Source organism: Humulus lupulus, chromosome 6 (genome assembly GCF_963169125.1).
Source record: "Humulus lupulus chromosome 6, drHumLupu1.1, whole genome shotgun sequence".
NCBI lineage: Eukaryota > Viridiplantae > Streptophyta > Magnoliopsida > Rosales > Cannabaceae > Humulus > Humulus lupulus.
Window position 1 is genome coordinate 156,791,196 of NC_084798.1, and position 22,910 is coordinate 156,814,105.

At 34.6% G+C, this 22,910-nt stretch overlaps 1 long non-coding RNA gene across 15 annotated transcripts; it reads right to left on the minus strand.

Annotated features, from left to right (window-relative positions):
* Positions 1–3,477: 3,477 nt before the first annotated feature.
* On the minus strand, positions 3,478–15,713 carry LOC133782635 (uncharacterized). 15 transcript variants are annotated; one of them, XR_009870638.1, is made up of 13 exons: positions 15,271–15,709; positions 14,747–14,893; positions 14,529–14,594; positions 12,885–13,080; positions 11,872–12,063; positions 11,366–11,463; positions 11,131–11,195; positions 10,973–11,025; positions 9,718–9,834; positions 9,155–9,202; positions 4,221–4,315; positions 3,869–4,135; positions 3,478–3,673 (listed from the first exon to the last, which is right to left on the minus strand). It is a non-coding gene; the product is annotated as an uncharacterized LOC133782635 (long non-coding RNA). The 15 variants fall into 15 exon arrangements; XR_009870630.1 differs by having other exon boundaries at positions 9,718–11,025; positions 15,271–15,713; XR_009870634.1 differs by having other exon boundaries at positions 9,718–11,048; positions 15,271–15,713.
* Positions 15,714–22,910: the final 7,197 nt, after the last annotated feature.

The window sequence follows — 22,910 nt, forward strand, 5'->3', positions numbered from 1 at the left end:
CACCACGAAGTACCCATGAGTCATGGCCCAACAAGAAAACCCATAGAAATCATACAGATAACCAGATAAACATTAACATGTATTGCATACACAATAATCAAAATTGGTTCACATTGATTTTCTAAACAACATACGACTCATGTCGAGTAGATGGACATTCCATCGTCATAATGGCCCCACCACTATGGCGGATATCATATCCACATTATGGCCTTGCCACTATGCCATACATTACATATGTAATGTCATTAACGGTCTCCCAACCAGGCAATCAGTACCAACAAGTATAGCAACATAAATTCAAACACAATAGACATTCAACTACAAATACTTTCATGACACAGTAATTCCTGTGCCCTATCATTGGTGCTTTCGTTGAGAGCTTATTAATTCTTAATCCCCCACGCAAGTTTCACCCAACACTCACCATGATGGTCACCCGGTCTATGCATGACAATGAGATGGAACAAACAGGTGATCAGGAGGTGCAACACTGTTGTGGAAAACATGTGGCCCAAGATGATACTGGAAGCTCAAAATCATGCCCACCAAATTCCATTTTGGGTTATTTGTTAGCCATAGAGATGGAAAATGCCCAGTTAAGGAGCCATCCTACTAAGGCTTACAAGCAGATTAAGGAGATCTTGGCTCGATTACCATATCCTCAAGTCGATGTTAATATCGGATGGAGGCAAAGTGGGTCCCATCGGTCCCACAATAATAGCCAACCCAATCTCAATTGCTCTATCAGAACTGCAACTCTGAGCTCTATACCTTCAGAGTGGAATAAGCAGAATACTTAACCTACCAATCCTAATAGGAACCATCGACCCCATGTCAGTCATTCTGTCAGAACTGCGACCCCGAGCTCCATGCCTTCTGAGCAGATTCCACTGAATGTTCAGAACAACACAACAGGGCGAGCTGAGACCAATTCACGGAGGTGAAACACCCCAGAAAATCCATCCGTGCCACGATCAGAGCCACCGGCATAGAGAAATGAACAAGTTCTACCTTCAACCTGAGAGATTGGGGTAGAACAGAGACAAGCTAACCGATAAGACATCCACCGTCACAAGTTCAACATTCGATGCCACCTCGCCCACAGAGGAACGCTCCAGCTCGAGAGGATAGCAGGAGAAATCTTCCTCCCTCAGAAGACATCTATGCCCCACGACCTCGCGCTAATAATCCAGGTCCTTGATCCCAGCCACGGGCTGTAAGTTTCGCTAACGGAGTTACTGGACAGAGAGCTAGTGTAGAGGCAGGTCTGAGAACGATCTGAGGAATCATTTGAGCTCCACACAAAGTATTCATTCCGACCCACATCCCTGTTGGGGTTTTATGCCCTAATTAAAAAGAAATTTCTTTGTAATCTCATTTTATTATCAATAAAATAATAGAAATCATTTTTTACTTGGTCAATCACTTTGCTCACATGTTTAATTTTCATGTTTATTTGTTTAATATAAACTTCTATTAAATCCTGAGCATATAGCTAATCATATTTATAGTGACGTAATCACAGTGGAATATAAATATGATTATATATTCAAGAAGAAGTTAGTCTGAAGATTAGTCATTGCACAGAATTTAAACTAACTTGCCAATCTACGATATAATTTACTTACACATTGTAGTGTTATGTTCTTTCCAGAACATTAGCAAAGTAGAAAAGATCGGATGTATTTGTTACATCAAATTGAACCGATATTGACAGTTGATAGGATAAGTAAACATACCATTATTATTTATTCTAGTCATATCTTATATTTGACCATAGGTCAATTCAATCTTAATTCTGAGTGGTTAGTATTCTATCTGATTGTATTATTTGAGTTCTTTTACTTGTTCGTTACCAGCTTACCCTACAAACTAGCCCATACTTACATCTTGGGAACTCAGTAGTATAATTGAGTGGGAGTTTTAATCATAGATATGAACATCTATAGCTTCTGATGAAGAAGTAAAACGATGGTTTCCTTTTAGTTTGGTTGGAGGTGCTAAATGATAAAGATCTCATTTTAGTGATTAATAATAGTTTACTAAAATATCATTCACAAGAAACTAAGTGTTTTAAGGATAAAATACAATGAGGGGTAAAACAATATTTTCGTCCCATCTCATTGTAGACCGTCTATAGACGATTGAGTGATAATTATGGTTGTAACAATGGATAACTAATAACATATCTATATTGCTTATAGAACATTCTATTAATTCAAGAGTGCAATTATGAGTCTTTAATGGAGTTGCGGTCAATTAATAAGTTAGTAAATTTATTTGTTAAATTTATGATAACTTATTGGAGATTGATTTCATAGGGTCATGGTCTTCAAAGTACCTTGGATAAAATCATCTATTTAGTCTCAAGTAATTGATTTAATCATCAATTAGAATTATTAAAGTTGACCATGTTAATTTTGGATAGTTTCACAGAGTTATGCAATTTAGAGAAGAAAAGAGATTTTATGGCAGAATTATTAATTAAGGAAAATTGGTGTCTAAATTAATAAATAAGTTTAAATCATGGTTCAAATTATGAATAATTAATTTGACAAGGGATTTAAATAATTATTTAATTAATTAATCAATAGAAAATAATACGGGCTTATAATTAAATGAGAAATTTCACGGGCCTAAAGCCCATAATAATTTCGACCTAAGGGCTGATATTCCATATTATTTTATTGATTTTTTAATTAAATAAGTGACCTAATTAAGCCTATAAAAGGAATGCTAAGTGAGAGTTGAAAACAGATTATCAAAAGATCTAGTTTTGATGCTTTAGGCTTTTAGACTCTCTCTACAACAAAAGTCATTTTCTAAGCCTCACACTACAAGAAAAAATGTTTTTAATAACACCAAAAATGTGTTATCAAAACCTACGATAACACTTTCTGATGTGTTAAGATAGACTATGTTATCGTAGGTCAGGGTACTTTACATAACACTTTATCAGTGTTATACAGATGTGTTATTGTACTGTCAACGATAACACAATTTCTGTGTTATTTTAATATATAGATAAGTGTTGAATTATGTTATTTATAGTCGATACTATAACACTTTTTTTGTGTTATACTACACTTTAGTATAACACTTTTTTTGTGTTATACTACACTTTAGTATAACACTTTTTTTGTGTTATACTACACTTTAATATAACACATTTTTTGTGTTATACTATATTTTAGTATAACATATTTTTTGTGTTATACTACACTTTAGTATAACACATTATTTGTGTTATATAATGAAGTTTGCATAACATAATTCTTTGCATAAAAAGTGTTATTGTAATATATATTATAACTCAATTTTCGTATTATTGTTATATTTAGATATATTTAAATTCTCATTATATATTTTATTTATATTACACTAATTTATTCTATTATATTTTAATTTTTTTTATATAATTAAAATTAGCTTTCTAATATATACTAGCATCATCAAATGAACTTGATTTTCAAATAACAAAAAGTAAGAACATTCTACATTAAATTAACAATCCACAATTTAGTTTAAAACATTCAACAATGTCATCAACAACAAAATATTCTTTAAGTATTCAAGGAGTCTAAAAGTTACTTCTTTCAACACAAAGAAATAAACAAAGTTACTACTTTCAAGGAGTCTTAAGTATCCTTTTATACTTCGCTTGTCATATCTGCAAAATAAACAAAGAAATATTTTATTGTTATTATCTAGCATCACAAATTACTTCTAGAAAAATGCTATGGAAATTATATCCAAGAAAGGACACCACATACAAAATAATAGATTCACAACTACACCAAAGCAAACAAAGAAACCAAACACTAAATTATAAGACATTAATTATTTTTTGAGTATGAAAATGTACCTCTTGGAATAACTTTTTTAGAAGGCCATGCAACTGTGGAACCAACTGCTTCTTGTATTGTAAGCATCGCATGATTAGGAAGAAATAAGTAAGACTCTGGTACAATAGCAACATCAACCCATACTCGCATAAAGTTCGGTCCAAGAGGCTTTCCATGTACAGTTATATTTGGATCACTAGAATCCCAATGACCTTCAGCAACAATTGCATCTGCCCAGTCAAGCAAGTGCAAACTCTCTAGCTTTTTGCTCATATTCCACCGTTACTCTAGAATTTTAGAGCATACGTCAATAATCAAGCACTAACACTTAAACTTATATCTAAAATAAACTATATGATTTTGGTTACTAACCTGTTAAGATGGATCCAACTTTTATCCATCTCCAATGAATTTGTATTTGATGTTGTTCTCTTACTAAAATCTTGTTTTTTGTCTGGGTTTAACAACTGTTAGACAAGACAATCACATTATTTGTGGTTGTAATATCAGGGTCATGACACGGTCATTCACACACATGCTTTTAAAAGAAAACATGCCTTGGTTGAATTTCAGTATATTTGGGTTATTGAAGTTTAAAGCTTTATTGAATTTCATTCAGTGGCAGAGTTGCTTGTTCAGAATTAAATGATCACTTTTGCTGAAGATTCTAGAGTGGAGTTAATTACTTAATTCCAATTTACAAATTTGTTCTATTTCCCTGTAGAGTGTTTGGGATTTCTTTATGGTCTCGTACCTTTTCTGATTGTTAATGGATATAAATTTATAATTGATTCCATATTTGTGGTTTATAGATCATTATTAGTTCTCAGTTTGATTGTATAACCGTGTATGGTGAGTTGTGTTCAGAATAAGTGGTAAACATTTCTAGAAGAACAGGGTTATTTTAGATTTAGAGAGAGAATTAAGACAAAAAATAAAATAGAACTTTAGAGAGAAATAGAATAATAACAGAGAAGGTGAACATTTAAAGAGAATCAAGAGAGGAAGAATTCAGCAATTCATTCATTTCTTACTAGTGTCAAAAACAGTGGCAGAGCAAATTCCTCTTTGTAGTGGGGGTAAACTAGGAAATATAAATTATAATAGGCAGAATAAAAATAATTATAAAATATTGTTGAAAAAATTAAATTTTTATGGGGACAAAACATATTTTTTAACTAAAGTTTACTTGTAAATTATTAATAAAAAATTTAAGTGGGGCCTTGCTCCCCCCTAGTTAAAAGCACTGTTGGCCTATTTATAGATAGGAAAATAAACTAAACTAGCAATTATAAAAACAGAACCCACACATTCTATCACTAGAACTGAAATAATGATGGGAAAAAAGTACCAACTGATGATGTGATATTCCACAACCAGTACTGGTAAGTGCTCATGTTCCCTCTTGCATACTTACACAATGTAAAACTACTTGAATCCCTGGTTTCATTACTCAAATCGTTTAAAATACCTTCTGGTTCGAAATAGCATTTTGTACTAGTCTGATTGTTTCTTTTCATCGAGTATTTAGGAGTACTGAAATATGTTTCTGCCATGATTAATAAGTACTGTTTCATGGGTCATAAAACATTAAAACTTTGGCTGTTAATCAGGGCAAGCAACATGGGGAGGAGGCGACTGAAGAAGAATCGTTCTAAGGCCGGAGAGGAATGAATTGCTTAAAATATTTGGATCATATTTCTTAAAAATTTATCAGATCATGCTTTCTAGAAGACAACAATTAAGTTCATGGATAATTTTCCAATATATGCCTGGCTCGTTAGTTTATGCAGCATATGAAAGGTGGTAATGTTACTATTGTACCATATACTTAGTTGTAAAAAGTAATTGAAAAGCAAAAGTATGGTAGTTGCCATTGTATTTGAATTTTGAAATCTGGCTGGGTTTCGATAAATGAAAATTTTGAAATAGTTTAACATTACTAAACTTTCATTTTATTTTTTCGTACTCCAACAATTTTTAGTTTTTACTATATTAGTAGTGATAGAAAAAATTGAAACAGTTCTCTTTTTTGACTTGTCAGTAATAAATTGTAATACTAGATGGAATACACTGTTGCTATAATGAGTTTTAAATTAACAAGTGCTCCTCATTTATTTATTATTGTCAATATATATAGGAAGATCATTTAAAGCCTAAAAATAAATAATTTTTCTTGAATATATTAGTAGCTGGCTTCCATGCCATTATTGGAGATTAAAATTATAATTTTTTTGGAGTTATCCTCTCTATTTTATTTGTTCTTTGGATGGGGACCTGGGAAAAGTAGTAAAATGTTGAGTGTTTGTGCTGAGTGTTGTGCTTTGGGATTCTTGTACAAGTCTGGAAAGACAGGTTGCTAGTTTATGGTGCTATTGAGACTAGGTATTATCTGTGGTATATTATGACTAACCTATCTTCTGTTTCTTCTTAGTGCTATTGATTCATCTAGTTAGTGGTTTTATTTGTTAACTCTAACTTAGTTATAAACATCCTAAATTTATTTGGTTTCAGTCTGACTTTGAAACCTGTCCAAATAAGAGAGTTACATTTTCTATGTTTTGATTATTGATAAGGCAGCCTCTCTTGATAAATACAACCTAGAATAAAAGGAAATATATATAAGAAGGGAAAATATACTGAAGTTATTAAGATGCGGATTCCCTGATTACCCCTAAGAAATTTTAAGCAAGTTTACCATCTTTTGAGCTCGTTTAAATGCCTTATGGTGCTCTTAGTTTGTTATGTTTATTGATTCATTAAGTCTGTTTCTGAGAATATTCTGACTTACTGAGCTGTAAAACAGAATGATCAAATTTTTATTTTTATAAAATTCTTGGATTTTAATGGTCATAGGATCATAAGTTCAACGTCTAGCCACCCAAATTGGAAGGGATAACTCTTCAATAGCAAGATTGAAGCTTAATATGCTAATTGCATTCTTGTTCAAGCTGCCATGTTTTGATTATTAGTTGTGCTTTAATTGATCATTGAAACTGTGTTGATGTTAAATTAATGGCTGATTGTACATGCATAAGAATTTACATGATTGTTAATAATGGAATCCAACATTCCATATGTAAAAATCTTGATTTTGTAAGAAAATGGTTAGGAGCTGACTTCTAGTGGGTTAAACGAGTTATGGGTCAAACTAATTATGAATTTTCTTGTATTTTATCTTGCATTTTAGGATGTATAGATGTCCATAATGTGTAAAAACATGCAAGAAGGTTTTGAATTGACCAAGCGATAGCTGGGATAAGCATTTAAAAAATGAGGTAAATGGCTGATTTTGGACAATTATTTCGGTGGAAAAATCATTGCGTTTTTGGATGATTTTTGGAGAATACATTATTTTAATATTTAAGAATAAAATGGCCAAATTTCAAAGGAGAATTTTAAAAGAGCTGTGAGTTATGAATTTTCAAATTTTGAAAAAAAATTAATGAGAATTTACCATAGTTTCTGGATAGCCAACTTTGAGTATCTATTTTACCAAGTAAAAATGCCTAAAATGATTTTATTTTTGGTGTGAGTGTTTTTTACACAGCCTATTATGGTCCTAAAAATTTTTGGACCAAATTAATAAACCAAATAGATTTTATAAAGTCTCAAAATTTGTTAAAAAGATTGACCTATTCCTAGACAGCCTTAAAGTAAGATTTTTTAAAATAAATGTCACTAAGTAAAAATAATTATTTTTGTGTAAAATTTTACAAGAAACTTCTTGATATAGCCAAGGTTAATTCTGTGAAGTTTGAGAATTTTTGGAGATGTATTTTTCCAATTATAATTTTCAAACTAATCCACTTATAACTTAGGACTTATAAAGTTTATACTTAGAGAAACATATGAGGACTTTTCTAAGTATTTAACTAAGAAAGCTACAAATTTATATTGGTAATGGTAAAATTTACTTTAGCACACCAAATGATTATTAAGATTAATTAGATATTAAAGGGGTAATATTTTAGTAACTCACTGTTTTATTTAAGAGAAAATTTAAAAAAGGTCCAATACCCAAACTTTTAGAGTGCCTATATTTTCAAAAGTAGGTGTGATTTTTTCATTAAAGCTTCAGCACATGTAGACATTTTACTTTTTTAAGGAAAAGGGTTTTGGTATATGTATAGTTTGTCTTTTAATTTGAGCAATATTATCTCAATCAGATAATTATCACCTCTTAATAGAATTATAATTTTTTTTACTGTCTATGGTTTGTTATGGTTGATATTCTTATTTATTGCTCACTTTGTTTTGACAGACTGTATTATGTATATCTAAGTATGTTTGCGAAATTATAAGCCTACATTATTTGTATCAATGAGAGTATTTTTTGTAAATTCTTATGTATTTACACACATAATTTCCACAACATGAAAGAAGTGATTTTAAGCATTCTATAATGTAAGAGTTTGTACTTTATTAATTAACCTAAAATAACTGAAATAAGTAATCTGGTTTAATGGATTTAGTGTTAAGCTTTAAAAAATTAATAGAGATAATTTACCAGCTATGAGTCGTTGATGTATTAGTTGTAGAAGGAGTAACAGAATTCTTAAAATAATTACACATGATAAATTATAAATTGAACTCAGCCCAATTTTTTCTTTTGCAAAATGGTGTTAATGTGTATGGTTTATTATGGTTAATATGGCTCACTTTGTTTTGACAGGCTTTATGTATACTGAGACTCTAAGAGTGGAACTATTTGTGCAAGATCATTAGAATTGAACACTTTGAAGGAAGCTTGTTGAAATCAGTTACCAAATAAAAGGTCTTGTTACTTCTGTTTTCTTAACTTACTTTTGTTAAGTGTGCATAAAAGGCTAGTTCAAGAGATTCTAGTGTTGTTTTTAATTTAAAAATCAGATTCTAAAATGGTAGCCACTAACTAATTGGGTTTGGATCAAAGACAAGATTTTAGCTTGGGTTGTGGCAATTAAATCTAATCTATACATATGGAAATAATGAAAATAATATGACTAAATGAAAATTTTAATCTATACATATAATGAAAAATCTAATCTATATATATAAAAGCTTACCTAACCATCTATCAATACCAAGTCAAAAAATTCAAACAACACACAATAAGTTTTCTTCCTTATATCACCGCAGCACACAAACAAATTTTCCAGAACCTACTTCTCTAATACACACAAGTTTTCAACCTTCCGTTATCACTGCAACACACAATTTTAATCTCAGAACCTACTTCTCTATGGATGAATATTTAAGATATTCAAACTCCTCTAACATTTTAAAAATATTAATAATAAGAGTTAAAAGAACAAATTCCATACCTCTTGCAAATTACCTTTGCAATGCTCCTTGCCAATTCGATCCCCAACCTAAAGAATATAACCAATACTTAAAATATTAATACAAAATTAAAATTTGTCAATAGATATTAAACAAGCATGTATGATAAACTAACAAACTAAACAACATGGCAAGCAAGCTCAAACAACCAAAAATAAAAGTTGGAATATGACCAATCAGAATAAGGCTTAACTGTTCAGTGGATGGGTTTAAAGATGAAGACAGAAAATCACTACTTTCATATCACAACCATCTGATCAGATTATTTAGCCCCATGGAAGCAAGAATTGGAGTTTTATGATGAAAGATTTGGTTATCATAACAAAGATGTTCTCAGTCATTGAGAGAGTTACTGACTTGAAGTGTGAGCAAAAAGGGAGATACAGAGAGAAAAGTAAGAGCAGAGACAATGAGATGGGGAACAGGTCTAGGATGTGCAAGGTGGTGGCAAACCATGCAAAAAGTTAATGCAAACTAATCACAACTTCTGTCAGATTCCTTACTCCATGGATACAAGTTTAGGATGGAGAAATGAGAAACATACCTCCATCCTTGACTGCAGTGACAGTGAGTCCAGCACTAGTGCTTCCTAAGCCAGTAGTGACAACAGATCTGTTACTTAACTTTGCAGCAAATTTCAAGAACTGAGATTTCCCGGTACCTGAGAAAAGCCTTAAAATTTTTTACTACATATATACATATACATGTAACTTTTTCCGTATAATGCTTTAATGATTACATACAGATTCAAAAAAAGAATCTGAACTCATTAGCAGTTGTTCACCAATGATAGTAATATAAATATATATATATTTGGGTATATTGAAATAATAAGATAACTCCCACCTATATAATGAGCAAAATAAAAGGACCAGAAACCCCAAGGGAAGGGTAAAGCAACAAACAATTAAACTGAGCTGCATTACTCAAGCCAAACAAGAATAAATTAACAAGGACTAGAGAAGAATTTTCAGCTTTGAAAAACTATTTTTATTGGAAAAATTAATAATGGTTGGGCAGTTTTCTATTTTTCAAGGAAAATTTCAGTAATTCTAATTTTCTGTAGTTATAATGAATGTAGCTAATGCATGTGTTACCTGAAAAGACAAGTTATAAAATGGCGTGCAATCCATATCTCAATTGTTATAAGGGAGAAAATACCTCTTATACTAATAACCTTTAGAATAACATCCAACAAACACATCAAGAGCACAAGAACATATCAAAAGCATCAATACCAATATTTAACATGGTTTGGCAAATATTGCATTTGTCCATGGATCCAACCAGCAAAGAAATGTCTTCTATTGAGAAAATAAAACCCTGAAGTTTTGAACTATTTAAGTCCAATCCTGGAGCTTTCTTCTATACTTTCTTGCTCTCAAAATTTCTCTCTAAAATTTATATTTTCCCACCCTTAGACCATTTACATTAGTTACCCTACCTATTATTTGCATTAAAGGACCACTCAATACAATACTATGGATAACTTGTTTGTAATAACCCTAATTGTATTGTACAGGAAAATTCATATAGGTTACAGGCTTTAGACACTCATAAAATATCATGAATCAGTTAGACAAAATACAATGGTGTTCTTATTTTTCTAGATTTAAGTGATTGTTAATTTCCTATCAGAATTTTGAAGAAAAGAAAGCTTCTTCAACTGAAGCATAGCATAAATGCAGTAGTCTTGAATTGATAGAATTTTATTTAAGTAATGAACCCTATAAGTATGCAATGAAAATCGAAAAGGTACCTGGGTCTCCAACCAAAAGTAAAGTAGACTCTCCTCGTACCTTGGTTCCAGAAGCATCAACATGTTGCACACCTCCAATAAGTGTTAATGCAACTAAGTTGAAAAAAGAGAAGGTGCTGGTAGTGAATGTTTAACAGTCATTCAAAATCTTTAACTTAAGATAAACAAATCATGAATTTATATGAGAAAGCTATGTACCTGCAAGCTTTACAGTGAAGAGTCCAAAAATTTGTGGACAAACACCTTGTAATATTGCATTTCTCCTTGAATAATTTTCATTAAAAAAAATTGAAGTCATAACAGTCTTACATATAAGGGGGCCTAGTTTCCAATATTTTCTTTTTGAATGAAGATCTCTAATTGATTGATGCTGAAGAATTGATAGAAGAACACTGATTTATAAAATGATATATATTAATCAACGATGCCTTACCTTTCAAAGGGGTATCCTTAAACTCGTTCCAAAATTGATTGAATTTCATAATGGCATCATGAGGAATAGTAATATCCGATTTCAGCTCATTTGTTCTCCTAAATATGTGTATAAAAAGTATGTCAAGTGCATATAGTAACCAAAGCTTCACTCCAAAAAAAAGAAAGAAAGAAAGAGAAAAATTTCTAACCAATTTTGATACTTAGATAAGTTGAAATACAAAATTGTTTTCTACTTTATGGTTTTTTCCAAAAACCTATTCCCATTATTTTAATATAGAAATATATTTGTAAGTTTGTAACAAGTTTTGAGCCTCTTTTCAGTATCGGTAGTTATTTCAATCTATCTGATACTACTTTAGCATCCCTTAAAAGAGTTACCACCGAATCATTTTCTATCCCTTCGAAACATCAACTAGCTGCATAAGTGAAATCCCATGCATCATAAGAAAGATGGGATCAAGGTTCACCAAGGCTAAGCAGAGTTTATGAAATTAAAAGAACTACCTCTCTTTAGTACCATGTATGACTCCAATGGAACAACAACCATCTCAACAATGAAAAATGTTTCTTCTTTCAAACAGAGTTGTTACATTTACTTCACATGATTAGCAATCAACACAGGATCAAGGTCGCAGCAAACATCTTTTAAGTCAGGCGACAACCTTGCAGTTAAGACCCCAGTGACTATAACGTCATCTGTAAAGCAACATATCATTACCACCATTATGAACACAATAGAATTAAAAAGGATAAATAATAAAGCAAAATCTGATGCAGAATTAAATAGGAAAATATCAAGCATATTTGAGAAACTTCACCTACAATATAAATATAATTAGTTGATAGATTCAATATAGGGAAACACTTACAATGCCAAACATACTTTTGAGAACATCAAATTATACAGCATGTCTAATAAATTTTTATTGATTTATTGTAGAAGCTGGTACTATAAATTTGGACTGCTCTTTATCCAGCTAATAAAAAGTTCTACCTTGGATTTGAATAAACAGAATTTCATACTCTTATATATCAAACTGGTAGACACAAATTACTTCTAAAATTAAATTTTACTTGAAGTTTAAATTGTATTATCACAAGTCCCTAAACTCATTAATCAACTATTATACTGTTCTTGGTCTAGCAGTTAGAAATCTTCCAATATTTGGGAAGGAAAGGTGGCATGCTTTCCATCCACCTTATTGTCATTTTCTAAAATCTGGATCAAACATAGTAAAAGAAAGTTGAAAGATCATTTATGATATGAATTAAAGTTCAGGAAGATATTAAGAGAGCTAAGAAGGTTCTACGATATCTGCTGAATAAGTTATACTTTAATTTGTATGAACAAATAACTGTAAAGCAAGAAAAAGTGTCCGAATAATTCATAGTGATGTTTCAAACAATGAAAATAGAAGTAATCTAAGATGAAGTTTCCCAAAAGGACACGAGAAATCAGTGATAATAGGAAGTAAATTCAAGAAAACTGAAAATCTGAAATCACAAGAATGTGGTACCTCCTGCTTTAACAACATCAACAAGATCATCTTTTAGAATGACGAGTATTGAACGAGGAATAGCCCCGACCCCTAATACATGTGTACTTTCTTGAATTTTGATTTCTTGATAATCATGGCATGTTATCGAACCTTCTAATTATTTGAATTTTGTGCCACCACAGAATTTCGATCTCTGTTGTTTGAAGGACCTGAGCTATAATTAGACTCAAATAAGCTACTAGTACCAAAAGAGACATGTAGCACATAAGCAAAAAATACTATATTTCAAAATGTAAATTCTGAAACAAATGATCTTTGAAATTGAAGTTCAATCAAAATATTAGGATACTTTCATCTTTTTGCTTAGAAAGATCTTATAAGTAACAGTCACAGCATAGCAACATTAACTGGTTGAGCTAGTGCTGGAGAATATATATACCTGCATTGGGCAATAAGATGGCAACTGAATGGAGTTTCTAGTTTCTAACTCAGGATAAACTAGGAAGCTGGACAAAAACAAAGTAAAACACCTTCATATTTGGTTTTAATGCAAAATAAGTGAAGCTAGAAACTGACTTTACATTGTCACAAGCTAAACAATTACATCCTGCAGACCATTGGAATATTTTCAGACCAGATACAGCTATAAAAGTAGTCATCTCATTTTATGTTGACCAGGCAGTCAAAGACTTTAGGACGTAGTAGACCAATAACTAAATATCTAGAGGTATTGTAGTTAAGACAGCAAATACATTGGTATGAATGAACAATCATGTCAATCCATTGTTATAATAATTGATCATCAACAACCAAACACCTACTAACCACCTGGGCCAATACTAACGATGGTAAAAACTCAAGACATAGTGGGATAAAGAGCAAACTCTATCCCTCTTATTCACTTATTCTTGAGTTGACTTTAATAGAAACCTATGTAGGATTGAATAATTGTAATAAGGAGAATATTAACTAATAAGGATTACAAAACTAATATCTTAAATTCATCAATATTTCCGCAGAAAGGGAATGCAGTAAGAATTTATTCGATTGTTTGGTTGGAATTTTCTATTAATTTTATAGTGGAATGGTTTCTCTAATAATTTGACAAGAAAAATTATTAATATTTGAGCCAATATAACTAGTTTAAGGCAGGGAGAAAAAAACAAAGGAAAGAAAAACAATCAAAAAAGAGGAGGAAAAAAAGTCAAATAGGTAGTGTTAAGACTGATTTCATATAAACAATTTGGGGAAAAAACTGTAAAAATGAAATGGTCACTCCATCCATTTTATTTAGGAATGACACCTCCATTAGTTGTAGGAATAGTCATTACAATAGAATAGCTGCGCCCATGCATTTAAGTAACCAAACAAAGGGACTTTTTTTTTTCTTTCCATTCCATCCAAACAAAACACCACTTTAGGGTAGACACTAAAAATTGAAGGGAAGTACGTAATCTTTCTAACATGAAAATAATAATCTATGATACAAAAATGTGTAAGGCTTGCCCATTACTGATGGGGATAATGAATTGTATACCTTCCACTAGTCTAAACTATGTATAATGTAAGCACATAGAGCCAACAACAAGAGGTAATAAACTGCACTAAACCAAAGCAGCATCATTTTTACCTGCATAGGCTGCATTAAATATTTTAACTTACTTGAGGATAAAGATCACATGTTCCCAATTCCTTGACGACCAAAGGCAATCGTTCTCCATCTGCGACCTGAGTAGTGGAATACAAGAATTAGTTCTAAAAAATGCTAAGTCAAATCAAACAAAAAGTTGATTTATTATTTTCATACAAAATAAATATACAAAGAACATGAGACTAGGCTCAGTTTCAGATAGAATTTTGAGCAAGTAGGATGATCAAACCTCTGTATTCCCAACACTTTTGATATTCACAATTTGAACTTCATTATGCTTCGCCCAAATTATTTTCCCCCATTGTCCATGCTGGCAACTGGTTCTTCTCGACCAATTTTAACCATGATGGCTCCCTCATCGTATCCAAATACAATCCTACCAAAGTAGAGAAACAAAAAGAGCACAGTTAAGAAGTCATAAATCAACTAAAGAAATAGGGATTAAAAAAAATCAACTAAACAAAGAGTGATTAAAAAAAATCAACAAAAGAAAGAGAGATATAATCAGCATTCAGTTTCAACATGATAACACATCAGATGATAAATTTTATTTTAGCTTCCTTCACATGTTGGATTGTGAAATATATGGTAAAGTGTATCCCATGACACTACAAAATAAAAGGCTCACATTAAACAGCTTCATATAGAAGCTAGTCTGAATCAACCAACACAAGAAATGTATGTTAGGAGAAGAATTGCACCTCAAGAAGATATAATAAATAAATAATTTAATTAGAGAAATTCACATTTTACCAAAATTTCAAGAAGAAAGAAGAGGGGGCTCGGACCCCTCTGCAAGACCGAGCCACCCACCCCCTCGGACCCCTCTGCAAGACCGAGCCACCCACGACCCTGAGCCCATCGTTTTCACAAGACCCACGAGCCCCTATCATTTGCGCCATTTGCCAATGATAGGGAAGGTCGGGCTCCATAAAGACAGGTGAGAGAGAAAGAGGGAAGGAGAGAGGTTTGGTGGGAGAAAGAGATCCGAGAGAGAGGATATGTGCCTCCTATATCGCCGGAAATGGGTCAAAGGGAAATGGGAAATGGGTATACCAGGAAAAATGAGACACGGGAGAGTATACCAGGAGGAGAAAGATCGAAGAAAATGAGATTGGAAATGGGTACACGGGAAAGGGAGTTACTGTACACGGGAAAGATGGCACTTTTTTATTTTAGTTGCCGCAGAAATTTTGATAATATACCATATCTCTTTTTAAATAGTATTATAAAGATGTGTTATGGTAATGGGTATTTAGTGCAGTGTCACTATTCTCTTCTTCTTATTATTATTATTCTTCTTCTTCTCTCTATATCTATCTCATGTGTTGAGAATTGTCCACTCTAGTCTAGGTGATTCTAAGGATACTGTGGAAGGCTGTGAACAAATTTGAAGATCGGTTCAGTTTCTTGGTGATACCCTGTGACATAAAGGATATAATGGATAGAGAAACTGAAGGACGGACTTATTCATTTCGTTGCATATAATGTAAGTGTTCTTACCATTATCTTTGTTTAATTCAATTATAAAAGCATGTTTTAGGGTTTCTTATATGAATTTGTTTAATATATGATTTACATTAAAATAAATATGATTATGTATCAATAAGATCCTATCTGGAAAAGGAGCTCGAGGCTTTTGCTCGAAACAGAGTGGTAGCTTCATATCATGTTGGCTTCAGGATGCCGACCATGCCCGCATATGACGAAAACACTAACCCGTCCAACCACCTCAAGACATTCAATATGGTAATGATGGCCAACAGTGTCGAGTTTGACTTAAGATGTATCTTCTTCCCCACAACTTTGACTGGACCTGCCAGATTGTGGTTCAAAAAGTACAAAAAACATTCAATCACCTCATGGAAGAAATTGTCTTTCGAATTTAAGACACAATTTTGAGCTTCGAAGGAAACTCGCATTGAGGCCAATTCGCTAGCTAACATAAAACAACAACCTCGTGAGTCCCTAAAAGCATATCTGAACAGGGTCACCAATGCAACAACACGAGATAGGGATGTCGATGATAATTCCAAGCTCATGGAAATTAGGACAGGGATCATGGTAGAAGGTGATTTATGGCAGAAACTCCAATGGAAAAGAGTAAAGAGCGTAGATGAATTCTTGCCCCGGGCACAGGAATGGATGAATCTAGAGGAGGCGCGATCTGCTGTCGAAGGAACCAGCCAGACCCTTGTTCAGCCTGCTGGAGCGGTGGCGGATGTTGCAGCTACGACTCAACTTTCTACCCAGAATAACTAGGTGGGGAACTATAAGCGGAAGGGGACTGGTGAGGGTGACCACAACAGAACCAAAAAGAACAAGCCCAGAGAAAAGTTCAAGCCCATATACACAACCTATACCGACCTGACTAATACACAATAGTATATTTTCTTGGAGAACTCTAATTGCCTTCAATGGAAGAATTTGGAGCCTTTGAGGCATTATAGGGCGAAGAGAGATCTCGCTAAGTTCTGCAGATATCACAACAACATCAGCCATTATACTGATGATTGCCGACAACTAACGGATGAGATCAAAACTCTCATCCAAGATGGACTGTTAGCCCATTATGCCTGAAACTGAGTAGTTCCCAATTAGCCAGTCGGGCAAAATACTCATCCAGTTCTGGAAAATCCGGTCAGCCAACCCCGGGCTCAGACAGACCATGGGAACCAAGTCATCCCCCCTCCAATAGTAGGAGTGGATATAACCACTATCACCGGAGGATCCCATTTAGTGGGCACAAGTAATGGAGCCCAAAAAAAGTACATACAGGAGCTAAAACCCCACAACGGTACTTAATTTATTCCGAAGAAAAATTTATCAAAACAACAACAGTTGAAGAAACAACCAATCATTTTCACGGAAGAGGACACTAGCAATGTTTAGTTCCTGGATAATGATCTGCTGGTTGTAACTATTTAGCTCTCCAATCGAAGGGTACGAATGATATTTCTTGATAATGAGAGCTGAAAAAATGTGCTATTCAGGTCCACCCTAGAAAAGATGGGATTGTTCGTGACTGATCTTAACGCGACGTCGATGACCCTATACAGGTTCTCAAGAGAAGGAACGACACCCATAGGGACAATCGAACTTGTAGTTACACTAAGGGATGATACGCGAACTGTTTCTAAAATACCCAAGCTCATCGTAATTGATTGCCCAGCCGCATACAACGCAATTTTGGGACGACCCACGCTGATGACTTTTGAGGCTATCACCTCGATCCACACCTAGCAATGAAGTTCCCCTCATCGTCAGGTATATGTACTATGAGAGGAGACCAGCTCGCTTCCAGAGAATGTTATAGCATTGCCATGAAGGGAAAATCACAACTCTGGCAGCAAGAAATGGTCGTTATTGAGGGAAGAGAGGAGCCTCGGGTAATGAAAATTGCCCATATGGCAAAAAAACCTCATGAAAAAAGTAATGATGTCGCCTAGGAAAACGATATTGACCCAAGATTAGGTGAAGACAAGTCTGAGCTCCAAGCATTGGAAGAGCTCGAGGAAATCATCATCGACCCATAAGTACCTTCATGGGTAGTAAAAGTTGGAAAAAATCTTGGAATCAAATGGAAGAAGGAGCTGGTCATGTTTTTGAGAAATAACTTGGACATCTTCGCCTGGCCTCATGAAGATATGGTGGGAATCAATCCAAATGTAAGAATTCATACTCTTAATTTGGACAGGAATGTGTCTGCAATGGCACAAAAATGAAGGCTTTTGGGGAAAGAACGATCAAAAGCTTTAGAAGAAGAAGTAGCTCACCTACTTAAGTGTGGATTCATCAGGGAAGTAAATATCCGACTTGGGTTGCTAACCCTATTTTGTTCTCAAAACCCAGTGGGAAGTGGAGAATTTGAATTGACTTCTCCGACCTTAATAAGGCATGTCCTAAGGATTGTTTTCCACTACCTTGAATCAATCAGATGGTAGTGGCAACAGCCGATCATAAGCTCATGTCTTTCATGGATGCATATTCTTGATACAACCAGATCGCGATAAAACCTACAGTCCAAGAGCACACTAGCTTCATGATTGAGCATGACGTATACTGCTACAAGTTTATGCCATTCAGGCTGAAGAATCTTGGTGCAACGTACCAACTACTGGTCAACAAAATGTTTGTTAACCAGATTGGGAAAAACATAAAAATGTATGTCGATGATATGCTCATTAAATCAAAGACTGCCAATAACCATGTATCCTACTTGAAAGAATGTTTTGGCGTGCTAAGGAAATATTACATGAAGCTAAACCCCCCAAAGTGCACCTTTGGGGTTCTGTCAGGAAAATTTATGGGCTTCATGGTCAATAGAAGGGGGATAAAGGAGAACCAAGAGAAGACCAGGTCGTTATTAGAAATGCCCTCGCCCAGGTCGTGTAAATAAGTACAGAGCCAATTGGGAAAGTAGCGGCCCTAAACCGCTTCATTTCAAAGTCAACTGACAAGTGTCTCCCGTTTTACAACTTTTTTAGAGGAAACAAAAAGTTTGAGTGGATTGAAGAATGTGATCAGGCATTTCAAGATCTAAAAACCGGCAGCTGGAGAATGTTTTCTCTTATATCTAGCTATGAAAAAAAATACGGTCAGTGTCGTATTAGTTCGAGTGGAAAATCAAGCGCAGAAAATGGTGTACTACGTGAGTAAAAGACTTCTGGTAGCTAAGTCCCGATGTCATTTAATAGAAAAACTTGCATTTTGCTTTATCTTGGCCTCGAGAAAACTTAGGCCATACTTGTCGTCCTACACCATCCACGTCTTAACCGATAAACCTTTAAGGTAGGTCTTGCAGAAACCTAAAACATTGGGATGTTTGCTTAAGTGGGCCATCGAACTAAGCCAGTTCAAGATATTGTATATGCCATGCAAAGCAATCAAGAGTCAACCACTCGCTGACTTTGTGGCCGAATGTACAAGTTTTCAAGACAAGCCAATGAGAGAATTAGTGCAAGAGTTGTTGAAACTCTTTGTTGATGGGTCATCTAATGAAAACAGATCTAGAGCTAGGATAATTCTTATCTCACCTGAGGGACATTGATTCCATACAACTCTAAGGTTCGATTCTAAGCATCCAACAATGAATCAAAGTAGGAAGCTTTATTGGCATGAATACGAGTGGAAAATATACTGAAAGTAAAGTTAATCTAATGATATAGTGATTCCAAGCTCGTGGTTAATCAAATATTAGGGGAATATAAAGCTCGAGGTATCAAAATTATCGCTTACCTAGATAGGGTTAAAGATGAGTTTTCTGAGTTTGAGTTTTGCTCCATTGAGCAGACACCCCGCGAGGAGAACTCCAATACTGATGTTTTAGCCTGACTTGCCACCACCAAAGAGGTGGATACAATAAATGTAGTCCCAGTGGATTTCTTAGAACAACCAAGCATAATGAAAGAATCGGTTGAGGTCGGGGTGATTGGCACATAACTGACATCGATAACCTCACAACCAGTAAACTACTAGATGACCGAAAGGATGAAAGAAAAATGTTATATCATGTCCCACAACATGTTATGGTTAAGGTAGTTCTATACCAACGAGGGCATTTTCTTCCCCTCCTGTGGTGTGTTCTGCCCAAAAAAGCACAAACCATCCTACAAGAGATACATGAAGGCTTTTGTGGAGACCACGCAGGGGGAAAAACTTAGCCCTAAAGAATGGCTCAACACATCCCTGGATCTAATCGAAGAAAATTGGGAAGAATCACATTTACAGCTCGCTCGTTATTAGCGGAGAATTACACATTACTTTAAATCGCAGGTAAAAGGATGTAGATTCGAGCTGGGTGACCTGGTGCTTCGAAGAATGCTTTTTGCGAGTAAGGATCCTAAAAATGCTGTATTGGGACGAAACTGGGAAGGACCATACCATATCATGGAGATTTTACGTGAGGGAATATTCAAACTAGCTTGGTTAAGTGGAGAGTTGGTACCACACATCTGGAATGCTCTTCATCTTAAAAAATATTACCATTAATAAGATAGTTCTTTTAGTTTTTGATGTATTTAGTATTTTTTTTCGTGTAAGGATTGTTTATAAAAGACATTCAATTTTAATGACATGGGATGGCTACGTGTTTATCTTATTCTCTCGATGTATCACGTACTCATTTTGAAAAAGTGACCTAGAATATTCATAAAATATGATCGCTTAGGATGCATATAACCCTCTATGAGTTTAAAAATATTTGTGTGATTATATAATTTTTTTTCTTTTTTGAATCTTAGAGATTGGAAAATTGATTATTCAATGGCTTTTTATAGGATGAATCGAATTTTGAAAGAAATTCCAAATACGAACTATGTTAAAAAAATAACAACTATAAACTCCTGGACATAACCAGGTCTGAGACTTGATTCCTAACAAGTATAGACATAACCCGATCCGACCTGATTCTTAACATGTATAATGTTGTTAAGCAGACAAACTCCTAGATGTAACCAGGTCTAAGACCTAATTCCTAAGAGGTATAATGCTATTAGGTGGTCAAATTCTTGGGTATAACCAGGATATCGACCATAATTGATTGGCCAAACCATCATAACCCAATCTCGATCTAAAGATAACCCCTATAATTACGAGTGTGCAAGAATTTGACATTCTTAACAATAGCAAGATAGTAGAGTAAGGGGAACAAAAATAGATCATAAAGTAACGAAAACACACAAACAAGTATATGAATATCATGAGGAAAAATAAACCTCGAACTAAGCCCGAAGGCGTTTGTTTCAGCTTATGAAATCATAGTTACAAAGGAGATAAAAAAAAAACAGAATAAGAAAAAAGAAAGATGAAGTAACTCGCCCTAAAAAATCACTGAGCTCCAGTAACTTGCCCATGTGATGACACCTCATCGCCATCCCCCTCACAAGCTCTAGAAGCATCTGGGAACTTGGAGGGATTTTGTGAGAGTCGACTCTGGAACTTGGCAAGATAACGTCCCCAAGGTTCCGCATCCAGAAAGGAGAAATCCCCTTCGTGGTTGTATGCCCAGTACCGATACATCATCTCTTCCAGGGCATTATTTGCTTCTCCAACATCCAGTTTTGCCTGTTTAGCCTCCTGCTTCGCCTTCTCGGCATCTTGCTTTGCCTTCTCAGCATCTTCCTTGGCTTTAGCCTCGACCTCGACCTTAGACAACTTTTTTTTAATACATTGATCTCCTCAATCTTCTTGTTGATATTGTCGATCTCGGCCTACAGCTGATTTCGTTGCTGGCTCACCTCAACAATCTGGTCCTTGACTATTTGTTCGTTCTCCCAGGATGCAGCCAGGGCAGCCTTAAGCTCTTCTCTTTGAGCTCGGAACCATTCAATGCCACAGATTTGTGCTAAAGCAAACTACAAAAGAAAGATGCAAGACAAGATTAGCTTGCAAAAGTAAAAACAAAAAGGGAAATACTACAAGGAAGAAAGATAACTCAGAATCAGGTTCATTCCCAAGACAGACTCCAGGACATCCCCAGGGGAACGTTTCTCTATGGACATCAGGTCCTTGAAGTTTGCTTCGTTGGCATGACCCACCATGTGGTTCGCCATTTTATGGAGAGACCCTCGAAGTGCCTCTAGGATCCTTGCCATCTCGAGGGGCTGGACTGGGAGCTGAATAAATTGGGCTTCACCCTGAACAACTTGGGGAACCGGTATGGGTTCATCGCGAGTATGAGGAAGAGGAGCCTCAAGAACGGTAACTATAGTTACTAGAGCTGGTGATTGCGACTACTGCTGCTGTTTCTGAGTAGAGTTAGCACCTTTATCCTTTGCAAGAGAGTTAGTGGCAGCTCTTGATTTGGGGGCACTCTTATTTTATATTCTCACCTATTTGACTACAGGTCCAATTTCGGCCCCACCAGATTTGAAGGCTCCCTTCAAGTCCATATCTTCGCCTGCAAAAAGGATGAGTAGAAAATTCAGATCCAAGAAATGATTAGCAAGGAAATGAAAGGAAACGAATAGAGCAAGAAACCAACCCTATGAGGTAGAGAAGGAAACTACTATGATCGGCTCTGGGTTACGAACCGGATTGGGTAAAATCTCTAACTCTTGGACTATCAGAGTAGGGGGGACTCTAATACTATTACGTTTTGGGTCCTACAAGGTTAATGATCTTCATGCAGACTTGACTCATGAGCGGCCTGCATATTACCTGAGGAAAAAACACCCTGACAAAGGGAAGGCCATGATAAAATATTTGTACCGTACTCCTCAAAAATTGTGGACGTGAAGTGAATGGTGTTATCTACCACTATGGTACACCGAATATAGCTATGGTCGTAGCGTAGAACTAAGTGATCCACACACTAGAGGAGGGTCACATTCAGGTCTGGATCAATCTGATGTCGACTCACAAGTTTTTGTGGGTTGAATCGAACTAGCCTA